Here is a 22271-nt window from a genome sequence, read left to right on the forward strand (position 1 = left end):
CTCCTAGAGCAAGCATTAGATGATGAGATATCCAATTGCGTTACAATTGATGGCACCATCTTGGATTCGTTAGTTACCCCCAAATTTGTCAAGTTGGACTTGAATTTTTGAATGCCAAAGTGCCTTTAATAAAAGAAGCATTTTCTGTTGGAGTTCTATGGCAGAAGTCTCCTCTGGTGAACTGTTTATCCCTCAATGCTAAGTGGACTTCTCATCTCTAAATTCTTAGTCCAGGACGTGGCAGCATATAAAGCCTTCAGTTAAAAAAAAAAAGGGCCTGTAGAGGCTAGGAAGAAACCACAGCATCTTTAAAGTTCCATGCATTTGTGTGGTTAGGTGATGAGAGGACTTACCAGAAACATATCTTTTAGTAGCCATAATGTAAACCTTCCTTTCCTTTGTGTTCATTTGTTTTTGCTTTGCTTTAAGGGTGAGAAGATGCAAGGACTGGTAACTGCAAACTTTCAAGGGAAGTGGCATTTCTGTCCTACTTCAGAAGTAGCCAGGGATAAATGAGCTCTACCCTCATGGACTACAGATCCAAGTTCCTGGAGTTGCAAACAATTAGTGCTGGCGCAAGAGGTACATGTTTAACTTTGAAGAGCTTTAAAGTAAGAAAAATGTATTTTTTTCTTCTACTATAAAAACACCATATGGTCATGTAGAAAATGGTAAGACATACTTTTGTGCATTATCCTCTAATAGCATTTAATTATTATATGATGACATTTTGATTTTGATTTTGTGCCATCTCCCTTATATGGGTGAGATATTTTCAAGGCAGCCACTTTACTTTGATCATCTCTCTATCTTTTGTGTCTTTATATCACAAATGATTATGATTTGTGATTATGGACTTAAATTAGCAACCAAAGAAACTATAAGTATCATATCAGGTTTACAGTTACATAGACAATAACAGCATACACAGGTTTCAGATTATTCTGTAAAAAGCAGCATAGTTCTTTAGAGCAGCATTAATTGGGAGAAGGCAGGGATTTGTTAATTTTTCTTCTAGATCCAGAGCAAATGAATATGCAGCTACAAGTTTTCTGTCTTGATGTTAGTTTGAATATGCAGCTAAACATCTTCTGCTTTTATTTTAGTTTGATAATTGATTCATTGACAGAAAAAAAAAGTAAAATAAAATAGCATTAAGAAGCTCAACATTTTTCTGGAATGGCTAAGAGGATGTGGCCCTTATATGATCTCAATTTCAGAGCAAAGGGTTAAAAAATTGGAGAATGGTGGTTCATCCATAGATGCCACATCAAACTTCTTCATCATTTTCACCAGTGTTATCTAAATGCTGTAATTGATATCAAATTGCAAGACAGGAGGCCTGGCAATAGAACCTTGCAACTCATCTCTCTTTAGATAGCATATGGGGAAGACTGATGACAGCTGGATGCTGGAAAACCATTGCACAGTGATATAAACAACTGAAAGGCTGAGTAAGGTACTTTCTATTAATATATGGTAAAGAATTTTGGACTATACACTCCAGGCTAAGGCTTCTGGGAAGTGGTGAATAAACAATTGCTTGCACAGATAATCAGGTTAAGGATCAACTCATTTGGAGCAAAGCCTCAAGGCAGAGATAGAGCCTCAGAATGAGACCCACCGAGAATGGCCAGGAGGTGGGCCAACTGCCTGCAGATGCAGCAAGGTTGGGGGACGATGGATTTGGCCGGGGTGGTGACAGTTTCACTGAGGAATAGGAAGGTCATTCTATGTATAGCAACTCTAAGTTCCCAAATGAATTCTTCTGCAGGTCTCAGTTTACAAGTGAATTCAAGAGTGTTAATTCTACATCCTGACTCTCGGAACTCTTAAGAGCTGAACTGTAGATAAGTTACTTAACCTTTCTGTGTCTCACTTGCTCCATCCGTAAAATGGGGTAATAATTGCATCAAAGCATGCAAAGCAGGGTTGTTTAGAACACTGAATAAGGTAACAAAGTAAGGGGCTTAGAAGTGTTCCCGGCACAAATGAACCACTCAACAAAGGTCAGTTATTATTATTTTCAGAATTTGATGAATGGGAAGAAATTTTTCCAAACTGGAAGGTTAAAATCAGCAAAGTTCTTTACGTAATAGGACTTAGAGAAAGAAGGTTTAGATATTTCTTCTCTAGTACACAGATATTTAAAAATTATGATCCCTACATCCCACAAACATTTACTGATAAATGTCAATGTGCAAGTTGTTACTGGGTGTTAATGGTAGTAGAGTTGAATCAGCCTTCTACCCAGTAGAAAGAAAAGTCTTGTGTTTATGTATCTGGCTTTTGTGCTGTCTTTTTCTTTCACCTACCTCTCAAATATAAAATTTCTTCATTTTCCTTTTTGATGGGGCAGCAGAAAATACCAGAGTTGGGCAAATAGCATCACGTTGCTATTCACAGCTGGTTAGTCGAGGACTGAATATCACACTTGCCTGGGGTTATTTGGAACCTATTGTGGAATAGTTTATCTTGCCATAGTAGACACTTTTTCTAGACCTTTGCCACTCTTCTACCCCATACCTTAGTCCAAAATCACTTTAGTAGCACATAGTAGGTTCATGGGAGACACTCAGTAAATCCTTGTTGAATGAATAGGAGGCCTTGCTAATGGCTTCTGTGTGACCACATGATATTTTTTGTCATCTAAATCATAGGAAGGGCTTTTATTTCCATTCATTCCTAGAGAAAAGGCACTCTTGATGAAAGGGAGTCAAAGTTGGTAATAGTAACGTCACCAAATGGCTTTCTGAAGTGAGCACTTAGAAAAAAAAATTGTTTTCCTACATGAAATATGGAGCTGGTTCTGAAGACCAGAACCTTGGAGATTGACATCACATTGTCAAAAATCCAAAATGTTGTAAGTATTCTCTCTTGGCTAACCTGAGAGGAAATAGGCACTCTCATGCATTGCTTGTGGGAAGGAAAAATGGTATAAACCAAATGGAAGGAACTAGGCAATAGCCGGGTGAATTACATACACACTTATCCATTGACTAGCAAGTCTAGAAAGGGGTTGCTAAGTGTGTATATAATTATCCATTGACTAGCAATCCCCTTTCTAGGAACCCATGTCAAAGATAAACTGTCAAAAATACGAAAGCATATATACGCATGCCTATTTATAGCGGCACTATTTGTAATTTCAAAAGACAAAAAAAACAAAAAACAAAAAACAAAAAACAAAAAAACCCTACTGTCTATCAACATGGATTTAAACGAATACACTATGGCACAATGACACAGTGACATATAGCACTCCAGGAGTACTATGCAGCTGTAAAAAGAAATGGGGAATAACTATACAGACTGCTGAGGAGTGGTCTCCTGGGTAAATGGAAATAGCGAAGTGCAGAACACTATGCGATAAGCTATCTCATATCTAAGAAAGATGTGGGATAGAAACACATAAATATATTTGCTTATACTGAAGTCATGGAAGGATAAACTAAAAATTATTAAAAATGGGTACTCCTAGCAGAAGAAAAGGACAGAGAATACAGAACCAGTGCTTGGTAGGATTGACTTTTGAACTACGTAGATGCTTTGCATAATTATTAAAAAAGATTAAACCGAAATGAGCAAGCCCTACAAATCAAAAGCAAAATGAAACAAATTAATTTTTAAAAATGCGTTCCTTAGCATGCAGCTGAGCTCAGGCCAGGCTGATCCTAAAACCCTTATTTTGTTCAGACCCCGAAGCTGAGGTAGCAAGAGCTGAACTCTGACTGATGAGAAAGAGCATCCTGCAATGCCGGTTTGCCTGCCTGTCTTAGCTGATTGATCAAACGCTTTTCATCACCCCTCCTTTCTTTATTTGGAAGATAAGCATCTCACAGGCATGAAAAATGAGTCTCTAACAAAGCTAGCGATAATGCAGTTTGAAAAAGGCATACTGTAATTGTGTCACCTGGTCAGATTTACTAATGAATGAAGAAAAAATGGAGAATAGCAGCTTAGGATTCCTGAAACTGATCCCTGTGTTCCACGGAAGATGGATTTGGACCCACAGGACTGAAGCTCTGTTGATGAAGAAATTGTTGGTGCATCTAAGCTGTCCTTCCTTGGACATTGTCCTTGGAGCTGTGTTCCTCGTATGAACTTGCCTTGCTGAAAAATGGCATCTGGGCTCCGCAGCAGAGCTCGCCAAAGGAGTCAGTCCCAACTTTCAGGACAGCTTTCCTCAAAGTCATTCTGGACGAAGATTCCAAAGCATTGCTTCTAGCACTTTAAAAAAGTTTCTTTAGCCGTGGGTAGAGAGTGGATGCAGCTGCGAAGCTGCCAAAACAGTATTCAAGTTTCCCTCTTGGAACGGCTAGAGGAGCCAGCTTCTTAGGAGGCAGCCTGCTGCTGCGGGAGGATACGGGGGCCCCAGCAGCACTGAAAAGTCTCTGACTACCCTGAAGTTGGAGGCCGTCCCGGGGAATCTATGCAGCGTAAGCTCGGGTGGGCCAAATGGCCACTCGGAACTGCCAAAGGCTGCCTGGATCGCTAGTTCACATAAGCTCGGGCTCAGCAGGCTAAGCTGCTGGCATTTGTTCAGTGGGGGAAAAATAAAATAAACTTTGTGTGGCAAGTGATAACCCTGACATTTCAATATATTTACCACAATGTTGTTTCCTAGAGTCGCAGAGTAAAACAAATTAGAATTATAAATACCATCCAATTTTCCTAACAGCTCTTGTGAGTTATTAGAGAAAATCAAATCACCTTAGTCAATCAAAGGCATCTTAAATGCCACTATGCTGCTCTCCCTGAAGAGCTAAAAGCACCTATCATTCCTATGCAGCCATACAACTCCTTCGGTATGGTAGAGACTAAACACTTTTGTATAAATATAAAAATACACAGATCAAGTGTACAAAATACTATACTGAAACATGGCTACGTTTCTGAGCTTGGACCTAAAATCTGATGCAATGCTTAAGTTTTCTTGGGAGTTCTAGGAATGAAGAAAAACACGAAATTATCCTTTTTTTTTTTTTTGCATGGGAAGTCTTTGCACTAGTGTCAATCTGCATGTGTATAGGAATTTAAAATTGACGCGAACTCATGATTGTACATGAGACGTTACATTGGGGGCCTATAAGTATTTTATGAGGAGACACTTTCTTGGTGAGAAGCCGGATGCTCAGAAGGCTGCTAGAAGGAAATACTTCATTCCAGTCAGCCTTCACCTAAGCAGGAAACAGACCACACTCCTCTCATGGTCATGGGTTGTGGTGATTGTTGATACTTGGATGAGCTGTCAACGTGATAACTGTTTGTCATGTCCCACTTAATTGGAGCCCCATAGAACAATAATGAAGTACCCTCTCCATGCAGATGACTTTGTGATTGATGACCCAGCTGAGGAAATCATTTACAAATACAGGCCAAAATTCAGCCTGGTGATGGATCTCATCTGATATTCTCTTGGTCTTTAGAGTGTGGCTCTTTGATTGACACTCATGGTATTGAAATAACCCAAGAGAAAAATCTTGCCTCTAGACACAACAAAGGCCCCTAAATTGACTCACTCTTATTGAAATAGGCGAAATTTTGTTAGCTTCTTTTCAAGCTGACTGAAGGTTTAGTGCATATATATTTTTAATGCTGTGTGAGTGAAAATATTACATTGGAAGTAATATCAGTTGATTGACGTTGTAAAAAATTGAGTTCCATTTGTGCAGGGTGATTTCTCAGTTAGATGTACAGAAGCAAGAGGGTGCTGGTGGCCCTGGTAGTCCCGGCATAGTGACGGCTCCTTTGGGAGGAGGTGTTGTGAAGGGCACAGAGGATGTGTTAGTTTCATGATCAATTTCCACTCCCACAAGCTTCCCCAACTCCTTTCAACAATGAATTGAATAACGTAACAATAATTTTTTTTTTTTTTGCTGTTCAAGATACTCACTGTTAGAAATAATTGGGTTAATTTAAAAATTATAAATGAAAGATAGAATATTTCAAGAAAGTGTGACCTAATAACCTGTGGCAGTCATTTGTAGAGAAAAGTGCTATTAGTGCTAAGAAGGGTGATTGAGTGCTATTTTAAAAAAATAATCAAATGGGCTAGTATTCATCAGGGACTGCTCTCAACAGCATATTCTCAATAAAGGCAGAGGAATCAACTCAAACAAGAGGGTTCAGTAAACAATGAAAAGAAGAAGAACATCAAATTATGTGATTAACATTGTCTGTTGCAATGTAAAATGCAATGCATTTATACAATGTAGACAGTTTCCTGTATTTGTATTTTCCCTTTAGAACCATATTAAATTGAATTAATGTTTATCTGTTACATTCAGAACCTAGAAGTGTGTTCCTAAGGATCTTCAGGAAAGAACATAGAGCAACCAACAATGATGTACAGTGACCTATGAGGTCTCATTCAATTACAAAGCGAGTTATAGGAAAATCCATTCCTTCGTTTACTCTGTCATCCACTAATTCTCACAATTACATATTGAGGGACTACTAGGTAACAAAAGTTTGGGCTAAAGGTAGGTTTATATCAAATCTGTTATAAAATGCACATTGTTACAGGTATTACATATATAAATGCATGTTTACATGCATTCATTGGAGTATTGTTGAGCACCTGTTTTGTGTAAGGTACAGTGCTGGATATGACTGGAAGGTAGGAATGAATTGGAAACAATACTCTGCTTCTTTAACAGAGTATCGAGGTGCACATGTCAGTTCTGAGATGGGTAGAGCTTGCTTTAAAGAAGTTGCCGTGGGGTGGACAGCATTTGAACTGGTTCCTGAAGGCTAGATTGGATTTCCCTAGGTGGAGATGGGGAAAGAGAAAGTAGCGGGAACATCCTAAGGAAATGTTCAGAGGTAGAAAATGGCAGGGAATGTTTAAGGATGATCATTTGGTGGGCACAGCGTGGATGCCTAATGATTGCATGAGCTGAACAGAACAGCTGCAGGAGATGAGGGACTAGATCATAGCAGGCTTCCTTTCAGTCTTGGAGTGGAGAGTTTGAGCTCTGCATTCACACATTGGTGCAGCATTTGTGTTTCCTGAGGAAAGAATAGGAAGATCAGAGCTGGGCTATAACAACCTTTATCAGATGGTGGAATGGGGACTGTCTTTAACGGGGGCAGCCTTAAGCAGGGAGACCAACTGTGCAGGCAGTTGGTAGGGACCCAAGTGAGAGGACATGATAACTTGAACGTGGAGGGTAAGGAAGGAGAGGCCAAGATGGCGTCCCACTTTCCGTGCCTGAGTGGGGAGAGGGACAGACAGAGATGGGGAATGTTTGGGACTAAAGATGGTAAGTTCCACTTTATATTGCATGAACAAAATACACATCAATTTCTCCTGAAAGCAGAAACGGCTTTACATGCTAGAATTAAATGGCCAATAGTTTCCTAAAGTTGACGTTGCTCAGGGAGCGATTTACCATGGCAGGGAAAAGCAGTCTTAGGAGTGCTAACATGTCTTTCTCATCATTAGATTTCAGGAATCACAGACAAGACTGTGCCTAAGTGGAGACAGGTAAATAAAGCTTCCTCTCCCCAACCCCCTGCGCTCTGCACTAATAGAGATCCAGCTGCTGGGAGCAATGAGAGCAGAGGTGATGTTCGTGGGATCAATGCAACCCTGGATTCTCTTGCCACCAGCCCTGTCTCCTGGGGAGCCATTGAGTTAGTGGAATCAGCAGTGGAAGAGAGGATGAAATGGTATTGGCATGCCTTCATTCCCTCACACATTAGCCAGCGGCGGCTTTCTTTTGTCCATTTTCTGCTCACCTTCGTTGTCTGTTTGGCTTGTCCTTTTTGTTTTACCTTCTGGTATTTGTTTTCCTTCCCCCAGTTTCCAGATAATTCTAACCTGATTTGCTCCCCCGTCCTCTCTTCTTTTAGTCCTTCCTTTCGCTATATTCCTGCCTCCTGCCTTGTTTTTATTTTTTATTATGAAATACTGCAAACATACAGAAAAAAAAAATCATTGAGAATAAGTAATGTAACAAACACCCACTTACATACCATGGAACTTTAACAAATGTTAACATTTTGCCTTATTTGCTTTGGATCTTTTTTTAAGGGAATAAAAATACTATCTATCTATCTATCTATCTATCTATCTATCTATCTATCTATCTATCTATCTATCATCTATCCGTTCATTCATCAACATATATAAAGCCTGCCGTGTATTACACCTCCTTGATAACATAACCATCTCTTCTTCTCCAGATGTTAGCACTATCTTGAGTGCCAACACTGTTATTCTTATGCATGTTTTTATACTGATAGAATCACTGCATATACACCACATACAAACATTAAATTGTGTTGCTTTGTATGTTTTCCATCTTATATTGATAATATATTGTATATATTCTATAACTGGCCTCTTTTTTTTTTTTTTTTTTTTTGCTTAACCTAATGTTTCTGAGAGTTATCCATGTCGATAATTGCAGCTCTAATTCATTTATTTTGATTTTTGTATAAAGTCCTTTGTATGAATATACTACAATTTATTTAGCCAATTTGTGCTTAATGAACATTTAAGTTGTTTCTGATTTTTTTCCCCTGCTACAACAAAAATTGCTGCAACAATCATTCTTGAGCATGTCACGTGTCAGAGAATTTATATGAATTATATACCAAGAATTGGACTTTTTAGGCTATTAGCCACGCTATCCTTACTTATTATTGCCATATTGTGCTCCAAAGTTGTGGAACCAGTTTATAGGTTCACCAACCATATATGAGAGCTTAGCCTTTCTCAATATTCTTCTCAACACGAGGTATTATGAGGCTTTTAGATTTGCCAATATGTTGGGAATTAAATTGGCATCTCATTGTTGGTTCGCTTTGCATTTTTTTGATTACTAATGAGACTGAGACTTTCTTTAAAAGCTTATTATCTATTATAGTTTTGTGAATTGCTTGGGAGTATATACTTTGTCCATTTGTTGCATTAATTTGTCCTTTTTTCTGATTTTATACGTTTTTCACATATTCCTTTGCTTTATATAGACTGTATATGCAAATAACTTCTCCTAGAAGTTATTTTTCTGGGATGGATCTTTCATTTTGCTTATGCTATCTTTTGATGTAGAAAAACTTTAAATTTTAATGAACCAAATGTACCAATTTTTTCCTGTATGGTTTTACTTTGCTTTGTTTTGTTTTTCTACCTTTCCTTCTATTGTCTTTGTTCTCTTTAGGTATAGGGTATAAACTTAATTGGCTTGTCTTCCCACTTTCTCTTTTATAAAATAGTTTTTAAGATGGGGATGATGGGTTTCTTAAAGGTTTGTTAAGCCTCATCTATAAAACTGTGCCACTTGTTTTGAGGGGAAAAATTGGGAGTGGAGGAGATTTGGCTGCTACTTTTTTCAGTGTGTAGTTTATTAATTTAGTTAGGTTTTCTATTTCTTCAATGTTGATACACTTATTTTTATACAAAATTATCCATTAATTGGCACAAAGTTATGTAAAGTACTTCTAATGATTTTGTCCTCCTCTGTATGTAGTGATGTCCTTTTTATTTGTTAATATTACTCAACATCTTGTTATTCCAAAGATAACTTTTATTTTATAGATGCTTCCTATTTTTCTTTCTATTTCATAAGTGTCTTTTGTTGTATTTTGCTTCCTGCCTCATGCATTTATAATGTACTCTGTTGTTATTCTAATTTCTTGATTTGAATGCTTAATTTTTTAAAAATTGTTTTGTAGCAAATTCCTTGAAGGCCATACATTTAACTATAAGTAATACTTTAGATAGACAGCACAAGTTTTGAAATGTAATACAGTAATTTCTGTTCTAATTTTCTTTCAACCCATGCATAGTTAGAGGCCCAATTTTTGGTTTCCAAATATGTATTCCTTAACTTCCTCTATTTTTATTGTTGACTTTGATTTTAATTTTGTCATGTTCACAAAATATAGCCTAGATTCATGAAATATAGACCATATTCATTGGTCTATATTTGATATAGATTCATTGAAATTTGCTAGAAATGATGGATAGAATCTATGATACAGTCATTGAAATGTGGTAGAGCTTCCTTTCTGATTTAGTGTATCATAAGTTTTCATCAATGTGCACATATGAAGGATATATATTCTCTATTTGGGCGATATAGAGTTTCATGCATATTTTGGAGCAAACATTAATTTGTTGTTTAAATCTGCTACATTCTTATTATTTTAAAAAGTCTGCTTTATCTGTCACACTTGATATAAAGAAATATATAACTTGAAGATTGTGAGTTTCTCTTGGATTCTCTCAGATTTTGCTTAAACATTTCAAGGCCTTGCTGATTCCAGGGGGTTTAAGAGGGAATGACTTCGTGCCTCCTTGCTATTAGGTACATACAATTTCATGATAAACTCACTGACCTAAGTATTCATTCCATCAACAAATGTTTACTGAGTACCAATGATGTGTCCTGCACTGTTCCAGGCATAGTGGACAAGACCAAGAAAGACACTACTTTCAGGGAGCTGTTATCCTAGTTGGGGAGACAGATGATTTCTAATAAGCAGATTTCACCTAATATCAGATGTCACAGCCAGTGCTGTGCAGAAGGATAAAGCAGGGCGAGGGGAGACACGGTCGGCTTGGATGGGGAGCCACACTACGGGACTGGCTAGAGAAGGCACTCTCAGGAGGCCACCCATGTGGTGGACTGGACAAAGCAAGAAGATGAGTCATGTGGGTGTCTGGGGAAGATCATTCCAAGTGGAGACAATGGAAAGAAGGCACAGAGGAGGGGGAAAGTTATGTTGAGAGAGCACCATGAGTGTGCTTCAAGCATGGCAAGATCAGGGTGACAGGGGATGACTCTCATTTTGAATGGATTCATTTGTCGGCTGTGTGGAGAATGAACCACAGTGAAACGAGATGGGAGATGGGGACCGGTGAGGAGGTGAATGGAGTCATCCAGGCAGGAGAGGGGGCAGTGGTTTGTACTATAGAGGTGATGGTCAGAAGTGGGGTGATTCAGTATTTTGGATACTTGGCCCACTGGATTTGCTGGTGAACTGGATGTCAGAGAGTGTAGCAACAAAGGGATCAAGAGTGGTTCCTAAAATTTTTGCCTGAGCTATTGAGTGAATGGGATTGCCATTTAGTGAGATGGGAAAGACCTGGGTGAATCAGATATGGGGATGAAAACGAAGAGGTCCCTTTGCAGGACAGACTTGTGATGCCTGTGCATGATTTTGTGCCTGTGTGTCTGCTTGGTCCCCTGTCCACTCCCTGCCCCGCCTTCACTTTGTCCTGCATCACAGGGGACAATTATTCCCACACCCCTCCACACCACCACTGCAGCTGTTCTCAGGAGACAGCCACAGCCTCTGCTCTGTCTTGAGCGTTCAGGTGGAGAGAGAAGGCATCAGAAGCCTGTACCCGGCACCTCTAGCTAGTATTTAAGGCTGGGAAAGGCAGAGCAGCCAGTGCGAGGGAAAAGGTGAGAAGAGTACTGTGTCAAGGAGGAAAGTGAAGAAAGGTTTCCTAGAAGGAGGGTATCATCCACTCTGCCCAATGCTGCAAAAGGCTATGTTAGACGAAGACTGGAAACCGACTGTTAGTTTTTGATAATGTGAAGTAGTGATGTGTTTTTGGAGGGGTAGGAACTAATTGGCTGGAGAGGGTTCAAGAGAGAATGGCTTTATGTCTTAGGGGACTGGTCCTTTTGCATGGCTGATGTCTCATAATGTTATTAATTCTTTTAGATTTTAATTCTGTTTTGCCTGACATTCATATTGCCACTGGCATGTTTTTGGATGAGTGTATTAGTTTGCTAGGAATGTCAGAACAAAGTACCACAGAATGGATGACTTACACAACAGAAATTTATTTTCTCACAGTCCTGGAGGCTGGAAGTCTGAGTCACCAGGGTTGGTTTCTCCTGAGGCTTCTCCTTGGCTTTCAGATGTCTGTTGTCTCCCTGTGTCTTCATATGGTCTTCCCTTTGTGTGTCTCTGTGTCCTAATTTCCTCTTTTTATAAGGACATCAGTCATATTGGATTAGGGCCCACCGAATGACCTCATTTTTCACTGAATTACCTCTTTACAGACCCCATCACCAAATAGGTCACGCTCTGAAGTACCGGGGGTGGTACTTCAACATATGAATTTTGGAGCGAGGACAGTTCAGTCAAAAACAATTTCTCTAGTGTCCTTTGTCCATATCTTTTTGTGTGACTTTGTGTTAGGTATGTTTTCTACAGTGCAGCAAATAGGTTGATTTAAAAAAATTCAGTGTGATTAGATTCAGCTTGATCCAGCTTGATTGGTCTTTTAATATGTGACTTTTCTCCTTTCATTTTATTGTAATTTTTACATTTGGACCAATTTCTGCCATATTCTTTTCTGATTTCTGTTTATCATCATTTTCTCCCCCTCTTCTCCCTTTGTTCTAACTTCACATGAATTGGGTGAGTTGTCAGTATTCCCCTTCCCCCACTCTATGGTTTGAAAACTAGACTGCTTTTCCATTTTGCTGTTGAGTATCTTAAATTTTAAACACATATACTTATGTATACATTTTTAGTTAATTAATTAATTTTTTGAGATGGGGTATCGCTTGTCGCCCAGGCTGGAGTGCAAGTGGTAAGATCTCAGCTCACTGTAACCTCTGCCTCCCAGGTTCAAGAGAGTCTCCTGCCTCAGGCTCCCGAGTAGCTGGGATTACAGGTGTGCACCACTACGTCCGGCTAATTTTTATATTTTTAGTAGAGACCAGGTTTTGCCATGTTGGCCAGGCCTGTCTCAAACTTCTGACCTCCAGTGATCCACCCGCCTTGGCCTCCCAAGGTGCTGGGATTATAGGCGTGAGCCACTGTGCCTGGCCTTTATCTATACATTTTTAAACAAAGCTTAAGATTATTCAGTATTTCTTTCAGAGTACATTTACATTCTCCTTTGAACATATTCTGTGCTATCATTGCCTAGAGATTTGGCAGTTCATTAAAAATTAGTATTTCTCTAATTGATTTTTAATTAATTTCCCAGCATATTTTATCAATTTCTGTAATCTCTCCAATTTTGCATAATTGTCCTTCCTAGTCATAATACTGCGGTAACAACTTTAAAAGCAGGGGCTGAAACAATACAGTTTTATTTCTTGTTTACATTCCAGGTTGGCTAGGATTCAGTTCCTGCATTCTGAAGGCCATCTGAAGGAGCAGCCAGCATCAGCAGAGGCAGAAGGGAAAGGGTACGCTGACTCTTAAAGCTTCCGTGCAAGAGAATTATCCATCATGTTTGCTCACATTTCCTTGGCCAAAGCAAGTCATATGGCCAAGCATGACTTCAAGAGGGATAGGAAAATAGAATTATCCTATGGCTGAGGCATTGGATATGGTGGAGTTGTGTGTCACCATCTTCAGGCTGACTTCCCTTTCCCTTCATGCGGAACAACGTCTTTAATAAATCTTTTAATAAGCATCTATGAGTGGTAAACTCTTTTATTTTTATACATGTAAAAAAGCATTTATTTTTTCCTCTCTGCCTTAATTAAATGTTTAGTTGTGTATAAAATCTGAGATTTACTATTTCCTTACCTGAGCAGTTGGAAAATGTTATTTTATTATCTTTTGGTCTGTATTTTTGCTCATGAAAGTGTTGTTACCAGCCTAATTGCTATTATTTTGTAGGTAATCTGTCATTTTTGGCAGCTTTTAGATTTTTTTCAAACTGGCTGTGATTTTATTCTTCTTTATCCTGCTAAGAACTTGAAGCACACATTTAGTCTGAGGATGTATGTCTTTCTTCATCTCTGGGAAATTCTCAACCATCATTTTTTCAATGGTCTTTTGCTGGAACTCCCATTGAATACATGTCAGAACTGCTCATATTTACTAAATCTCTTCAGTCCAGTCTGTAATTTATTCTCTTAATTTTTTTCTATTTCTCTCTATTGTTTTAAATTCTAAAACTCCTATTTTTCCTAAGTATCTTGTTTTATTATTTGTTATTACGTTTTTCTAGATGATGTTTCTCATTTATAGTTTTGACCATCCTAACCACATATTTTGAAGTCTTTCTTAGACTGTTTTGTGACATGGATCTCATTTGAAGTGAGTTTATTTAACTAATTTATTTGTTTTTGGCTCTCTTTGTGAACATTTTGTTTTCTTTGTGGTTTGGGATTTGGGTTTATGAACTCATCTTAAGTGGGGAGATTGTTTTTTCCTTTGCTTTCTCCCTTTGTACCCACTTCTTTCTACCTAGAGATTATACAGTTGCTTTCACTCAGGCCCTTGCATTCTAGTTAAGAACAAGGTGTTATCATCGTACAGTGTTTCTGATAGTATTAGAAATGTATAACTCATCTGTTCACAGAACCAGAAGGCAACCTGGTTCCTCCCACTTTGCTAGGCTCCTGGCTTTTTAACAACTGAAGCCTCAGTCCTCATTCAGTAGCATTAAAAAAAAAAAATCTCCTTTTAGGACAGTAGAGAGACACCCTCCAGCTTCTGGCTTCAAGCAGTGAGCCTAGCTCTAGATGTCCGTCTGGCATGGAACACTTTTAGTCCCCATTACCTTGTTGGAACGAGCTTAATGACCACCAGAATCTGATAGGCTGTGGTTTTAGCATCTCCCCCACCTTCCCGTTATTGCTCTGGGTTTCTGTGTCATTGATCCATAGGGACCTTTGAGTTGCTTTGAACCTTGATACATCTTTCTGTTTTGTTGTTTTCTTTTTTCTTTTGTCATGTTTTCTTTCTCATCTATTATTTCAAAGTATTTGAAGCAGAAGAGATAAAATTTGGATTTTGAATTTACTAAGACATTCTTATGGGAAATACCTGTCTCCATTTACTCCCCTTTATCATAAACATCAGTAAAAAATTAAAGCATAGATCACAAAGTAAGATGGAAAAAACTTAAAAATCCACCATAATGCTTTATTTTTCCCAAGATGCTGAGAATAAAAGGTGTATTGGTGTTACTGTTATATAGCAGAATGGTTGTACGCAGGGATCTCTCTCTCTCCAGTTGTGTGAAACCAGAGAGTTATTTACTTATCTGCAGTATGGGGAAAGTCACACCTGTTGCATAGAGCCATTGAGGAGATTACATGGAATCATGTATGCAAAGAGCCTTGCACAGTGTCTGCACATGGTAAGCAGTTACAGGTATATATAGTTCAAATTGTGTCTTGAATATGATCACTAGAATATATGTGTTGATGTTTTGTTTCTAACTGTGGCAGGGAGGAGTACTTGTAAGTACATAAAGTGGTGTTACAGATGCTGGAATGTCCTTCCTGTTCCCCAGACAACTTTCATGAAATCCCATTATTAGAGAGTCTTTTCTTTGGATTAATACATCTCTCTTTAAATCAGAGGTTCGCAAATCTCGTATGTTTTCATTGGTAAGTGAGAGCTAAGTTATGAGGACAAAAATGTATGCAGTGGAATTTGGGGACTTGGGGAAAAGAGTACGAGGGGGTGAGGGGTAAAAGACCACACATTGGGTGCAGTGTACACTGCTCAGGTGATGAGTGCACCTAAATCTCAGAAATCGCCACTAAAGAACTTATCCATGTAACCAAACACCACCTGTTCCCCAAAAACCTATTGAAATAAAAAAAATCAGAGGTTTCTGTAGAAAAGTTATACATCAACCTGGGCAGAAGAGGTTTCTGCACACCTTTCTATGTGTCAGTTTGGTCCAATTGCTTTTTTCTGATTGCTAATTAAGGAAAAAAAGGAATCAGAGTTTTATTTGAGCAAGTAGAACTTACAACACTTCCCCTGGTGGGCACATGGATCTATATGGGACATGCTAGTGGGGTTTCTAGTAACTGATGAATTATTCAACAATACAGACGAACAGGAGGCTCAGGGGTAGGTGTAAGAATGTAGGATGTACCACCCAGCTTCAGCTAAACCATGCTATGGTAACCACTCCAAAAATGCTGGTGGTTTACAACAACAAAGGCTGATTTTGCTCAAATATGTGCTTAATCTGGGAAAATTTAGGGCTTCATAGCCAAAGGAAAGGAGAACATGGTGGAACCATGCAATGGCTCTCAATGCTTCTGCTTGGAAGTGGCACACTTCACTTTCCTTTCCTTTTTTTTTTTTTTTTTGTTTTTTTTTGTTTTTTAGACACAGTCTTGCTCTGTTGCCCAGGTTGGAGTGCAGTGGTGCGATCTCAGCTCACTGCAACCTCTGCCTCCCAGGTTCAAGTGATTCTCCTGCCTCAGCCTCCCGAGTAGCTGGGACTACAGGCGTGCACCACCACGCCCAGCTAATTTTTGTATTTTGGTAGAGACAGAGTTTCACCAGGAAACCAGGGTTGGCCAGGATGGTCTTGATCTCTTGACCTTGTGATCTGCCGGCATCGGCCTCCCAAAGTGCTGGGATTACAAGCGTGAGCCACCACACCTGGTCTCATTTACATTTTAATGACCAATGCAAGTCACATGGCTAAACTTGAACTACAACACAAACCTCTGAAGTTTATAGTGCAAGATAGTTGGTAACTGCATAAATAAAACTAGAAGGCCTATTTTAGAACCAAGAAGTGTCAAATCCTTGATTGGCTTCTTTAACATGCTCTTACTATGTCAAGCGGGGAGGATCCAGTTGGTCAAAACGTTTTTGGCTAATGTGGCAAAAGCATAAGGAAAGAGGAAACTCATTAGAGATGAAATATAAGTAATATCAACATCTACGCATGTTATGGGCTGAATTGTATCCTCTCCCAAGTTTATATCTTGAAGTTCTAACTCAAGAGTACCTCAGAGTGTGACTGTATTTGGAGATGGGTTCTTTCAAGAGGCTAGTAAGTTAGGATGAGATCATTAGGGCTGCCCTAATCAATATGACTGATGTTCATGTAAGAAGAGGAGATTACTAGTCACACACAGAGAGAAGCTCATGGGAAGACATAGAGAAGAAGGCGGTCATCTGCAGGACAAAGAGAAGCCTCAGAAGAAACCAACACTGCAGACACCTTGATCTGACACTTCCAGCCTCTAGAATTGTGAAAAAGTAAATTTCATTTTTTTGAGCTACCCGGGCTATGGTACCTTGTGGAAGCCCTAGCAAACAAATACAAGGCTTTAACTTCTAACGTAAGACATGTCTATGGACCTCCTCCCCGTCTATAACGTGATGAAGAACACATCACCCTGTCCTGGCCTATCCTTGATCTAGGGACTGGTGTTAAGCAACTCTCTCAGGCCTTTCAATGGGCAAGGATCATGGTCATCGCCACAAAAACAATCTGCCTTCCCTTTTTCAACTGTTCATGCCTTCTTGCTGGCTATTCCGTTCAGCTGACAATAGCTCAGGGCAAGCCCGGTGAGAATGCCTCCTTTCTCTGCTGGTAGCAGTGTACTGATTAGTCTAGTTCTTTTCTCTGCTTCTTTCCCCTCAAGTTAGATACAGGCACTTGAACTTGACATTAGTTTATGATGATTTTATTATCAAATTCTAAGCAAGTCATGCATTATAGATGTGTTGGATTCTAATCAAGTAATCAAAATATGTTATAACTTTATTGACTCGGTAGCCACATTGCACACTTGTTTCCACACTGGCACTTTTTAGGCGATTGTATATACAGTTACCAATGGATTTCCTTGTGTATGTGTGTGTGTGTGAGAGAGAGATACCACATACTAGCTTCTCTTGTGCCATAAAGTCGTGAAAGGAAATGATGAGAAATGCACTGTTCTCTCTTCATGTAGGAAAATGCCTAACATGCACAGATTATTTCAAGTTGTGCTCAATTGACATCCCCAGTCATATTAACCAGGAATGGAATTTCTTCTCGGAGACACCCTATCTGCAGAGTCGTACAGGGTCGTGGTGCTTAAAGCAAAGATGCCTCTATTTTGAACACTTGGGGTTTGAAAAATCTAATTTGCCCTGAAATCCCTTCTGCATTTTAAAAATTGTGTCTGAATTCTCAATGCAGTCAGAGTGACTGTTTGGTAGACAAAATGTATCCCCAAATCATCAAGGGATTTTCATAAGCAATTGGGATTACTCCAAAATACATTGCAGATTGGTATCAACTATCATATTTGAATTTGTATTCTAGTGCTGAGAGCAATTTGTAGCACATTATAAATCAAGGCTCCTCCCTCACAATTTCAGAATGCTCCTGTATGTGACAAGCACTAAGTACGCTGTTGCTACAGCAGCAACATCCGAAATTGCCCAGAGATATCACACCAAACTGAATGACAGGAGAAAATTTCATAATCACTTTACAAGTGCCACCCTTCAGTGTAGCCCAATCTCCTTCAACCCGAGAAAAATTGAGATGAGTTTGGATTGAGAATGTTAATTGGAACCTGATATGCTTGGCTTTCTGGCACAGTATTTAAATTTTGTCAGGAATGTCTGTCTATCGAAGAGAGCTACAAAAAGTTATCTTTTTTTCCCCCTAAAATGAAAGCTTAGATTCCAGCGAGTATAAGCCAGATTCATAGAGAAAATCCTAAAATGGCAAACTCTATAGCTATGAATTGGTCCTAATAATGGCTATTATTATTTAGATGTAATAAAAATTCTAACGATCTGCAGAACAGTAAACTCTCTAGTTTAGCAGGGGATTGAAGTGTTTTTTGGACTGTGCCATAGGAAAGCCATCAGAGACAAAAGAGTCTTCACAGATATCCACTGTAACGTTTGCAAAAAGCATTAACAATATATCATACTTCACTGCTGCTGCAAGCCCATAATATTATTCACAAATTATGTATTTAAGATCGGGGAGCTGGAGACATTTTTGTAATGCTAATATTAAGACATCCCCTCCAGAGAGGTTCTATAGAACCTCAGCCTGCATTTTTCGTATTCACCTTACTGCTTGACCATGTGATGATTCTGAAATCGTTGCCTGGCTACACTGATCCCTATTTCCTAGAGCGCTATCTGCCAATGTTCAGAAGAGTTTTATTCATAAGTATTACTTCGAAACGTTGGACTAAATTTATAGAATTTATGGAAGAAAGTTTCTAAAACCATTAAAGATACTTTTAACTACAAATCATTCAACCTGAGGAAAGAGAAAAAAAAGTTACTTTGAATAATGAACTGATAGTAAGATCAGAAAAATTAAGATGGAATATCATGCAAATAACATGGGCATGGGGATTATTGCTTAAGATATACTTTTATTTTTATTGTTTTGATTAAAAACTGATAGAAAAACTGCAGAATAGAAAAATGTAGATTTATAGCAGATGCTTTTATAGAGACCTAAAACTTTTAAGTATCCCAGAGGAAGTAGAATTAATTTATGATGAGATTTGAGTCTTCGATATCTCTATTAAGATTAACAAGAAAGAGGCAGACGGTGGGGAAATATCAGTAAGGTAGACATGTCTGGTTAAATGGTGTAAAATGAAAGCCTTACTTAAGACACAAGAACAACAATAGTAACAACTGCAACAGCCATGATGGTAAAATAATAATTAAACACATAGGTGACGGGAAAAGGAAGCTAGGAGGGGTCAAGCTCATTCTACAAAAAGTTATGATTTTATTCAAAAAGTAATCAACCACTGGCCAGGTGCAGGGGTTCACACCCGTAATCCCAGCACTTTGGGAGGCCAAAGCAGGCTTGTCACTTGAGCTCAGGAGTTCAAGACTAGCTTGGGTAACACAGCAAAATCCCGTCGCTACAAAAAATACAACAACAATAACAGCAAAAATTTAGCTGGGAGTGGTGGCATGTGAATGTAGTCCCAGCTACTCAGGAGGCTGAAGTGGGAGGACCACTTGAGCCCAGGAGGTGGAGGCTGCAGGGAGCCAAGATTGCTCCGCTACACTCCAGGCTGGGTGACAGAATGAGACCCTGTCTCAAAAAATAATTAATCACCAAATGCATCCCAATATACCTAGGATTGACAGCTGATTGGATTAACACAGTTCCTTTAATTAGAATCTAGGTTAGTGGACAGTAAAGGATCAGATTAATCCATGAAACTGAAGAAGAAGCAGGGAAGCAGGGACAGAAGGGCTTTTGCAGAGAAAGGGCAGGGATGGGAAGAATTAATAAGATCAGCTTTTTAAACTCCTATTGGACGGATGACACAAAAAATTGTAATATTCAGATAATGGCAGAAATTCATTTTAGTTACAACCTTTCCTCCTCAGTCAACATTCATTTGAGCCTTTGACAAATGGTAGAATTGATAAACTTGATTTGCACTTCATCAAATGCAGCTTGAAATGGAGCTAGAAATAGCTATCTATCAAATTGGAAATCGATACATCAGCTTGCATTTAGCCTCATAAACAACATACTGTTGTGGTTAAGAGTATTAGTTTTGGAATCAAACAGACCTGGGTATGAGCTCAAGTTCAGTTTCTTCATCTCTAAAATTAGGTCCAGAACACCTGCTCATACAGCTGATGAGATTATTCAATGAGATGAGGCATAAAGTAGGAAGCACTGGCTCTTACAAAAGATTGTTAAGCATTTAACAATATTTACTCATTATATTAACATTATTAATATTTTATCATTGTAAATAAAAATGAAATAATATTTATTTATTATTTATGTTATTTATAAATTATGTTAATAAGAAAATTTTGATACATATTTCTAAGAAACATTGGATATCTTTAAACACTTAAAGGAAAGTATTATTCTCCCATTCAAAATATGATAATAGGTTCAAAATAATATCCTCAGAGAGATATATGCTCATATGAATATGTATTTTACTTTGTAATTTTCTCACATCCTAATAAAATTCAGGTCAAAATTATAAAAAGTAGTTTTTATAATATATTATAAAAAAGTAAATATCTTACTTTTATAGAAAAATTAACAAATGATGTGTGTAGTATATTTAAGAAGCCCATGGTGTTCTCAACCACTTCATTTGACATTTAGCTAGTACAACAGAAGGTTTCTACTGGACAGTGAGAAGAGAACATTACACAAGTCACCATGCTCTGCAAATTTCTTGCCAACTTGGGCTTTATATTCATTTAACTGGTTGATTTTCATAATTACCCTATGACTGGCTAAATTTCAAATTTTGAAAGAACCATTGGTTATTCCACATTGCCCCTGGCCTTTGAATAAACAAGATTTTAAGCATAAATATTGGCCCTAATGTAATTTTCCCTCATAAAACAATCAAAGAAGTAAAAGAAAAATCTTTTAGATGGATTTAAAAAAAAATTGTTTTACTTTAAGTTCTGGGAAACAAGTCCCGAATGTGTAGGTTTGTTGTGTAGGTATATGTGTGCCATGATGGTTTGCTGCACCTATCAATCCATCATCTGCGTTTTAAGCCTCACATACATTAGCTATTTGTCCTAATGCTATCTCTTCCCCTCACCCCCCATGCCCTGACTGGCCCTGGTGTGTGTAGTTCCTTTCCCTGTGTCCATGTGTTCTCATTGTTCAACTTCCAGTTATGAGTGAGAACATGTGGTGTTTGGTTTTCTGTTCCTGTTACTTTGCTGAGGATGATGGCTTCCCGCTTCATCCGTGTCCCTGCAAAGGACATGATCTCATTCCTTTCTATGGCTGTATAGTATTCCATGGTGTATATGTTCCCCATTTTCTTTATCAAGTCTGTCATTGATGGACTTTATGATAAATATTTGGGTTCATTCCATATCTTTGCAATTATAAATAGTGCTGCAATAAACATAAATAGTATATAAAACATAGATAAAATAGTGCATGTGTTGTTGTCTTAGAATGATTTATGTTCCTTTGGGTATATACCCAGTAATGGGATTGCTGGGTCAAATTGTATTTCTGGTTCTAGATCCCTGAGGAATCATCACACTGCCTTCCACAATGGTTGAACTAATTTACACTCCCACCAACAGTGTAAAAGTGTTCCTATTTCTGCACAGCCTCACCAGCATATATTGTTTCTTGACTTTTTCATAATTGCCATTCTGACTGGCGTGAGACGGTATCTCATTGTGGTTTTGATTTGCATTTCTCTAATGCTCAGTGGTGTTGAGTTTTTTTTCCATATGTTTCTTGGTCATATAAATGTCTTCTTTTGAGAAGTGTCTGTCCATATCCTTGGCCCATTTTTTGATGTGATTGATCTTTTTTTCTTGTAAATGTGTTTTAAGTTCATTGTAGATTCTGGATATTAACCTTTGTCAGATGGTAGATTGTAAAAATATTCTCCCATTCTGTAGGTTGCCTATTCACCCTGATGAGAGTTTCTTTCGCGTGCAAAAGCTCTTTGGTTTAATTAGATTCCATTTGTCAATTTTCACTTTTGTTGCAATTGCTTTTGGTATTTTTGTCATGAAGTCTTTGCCCATGCCTATGTCCTGAATGGTAT

At 38.4% G+C, this 22271-nt stretch overlaps 1 long non-coding RNA gene across 1 annotated transcript; it reads left to right on the forward strand.

Moving 5' to 3' along the window:
* The first annotated feature begins 416 nt into the window (after window positions 1–416).
* LOC140709057 (uncharacterized) lies at window positions 417–13398 on the forward strand. The gene is made up of 3 exons (XR_012089387.1): window positions 417–582; window positions 7451–7677; window positions 13101–13398. It is a non-coding gene; the product is annotated as an uncharacterized lncRNA (long non-coding RNA).
* Window positions 13399–22271: the final 8873 nt, after the last annotated feature.

Source organism: Chlorocebus sabaeus, chromosome 18 (genome assembly GCF_047675955.1).
Source record: "Chlorocebus sabaeus isolate Y175 chromosome 18, mChlSab1.0.hap1, whole genome shotgun sequence".
Lineage (NCBI taxonomy): Eukaryota > Metazoa > Chordata > Mammalia > Primates > Cercopithecidae > Chlorocebus > Chlorocebus sabaeus.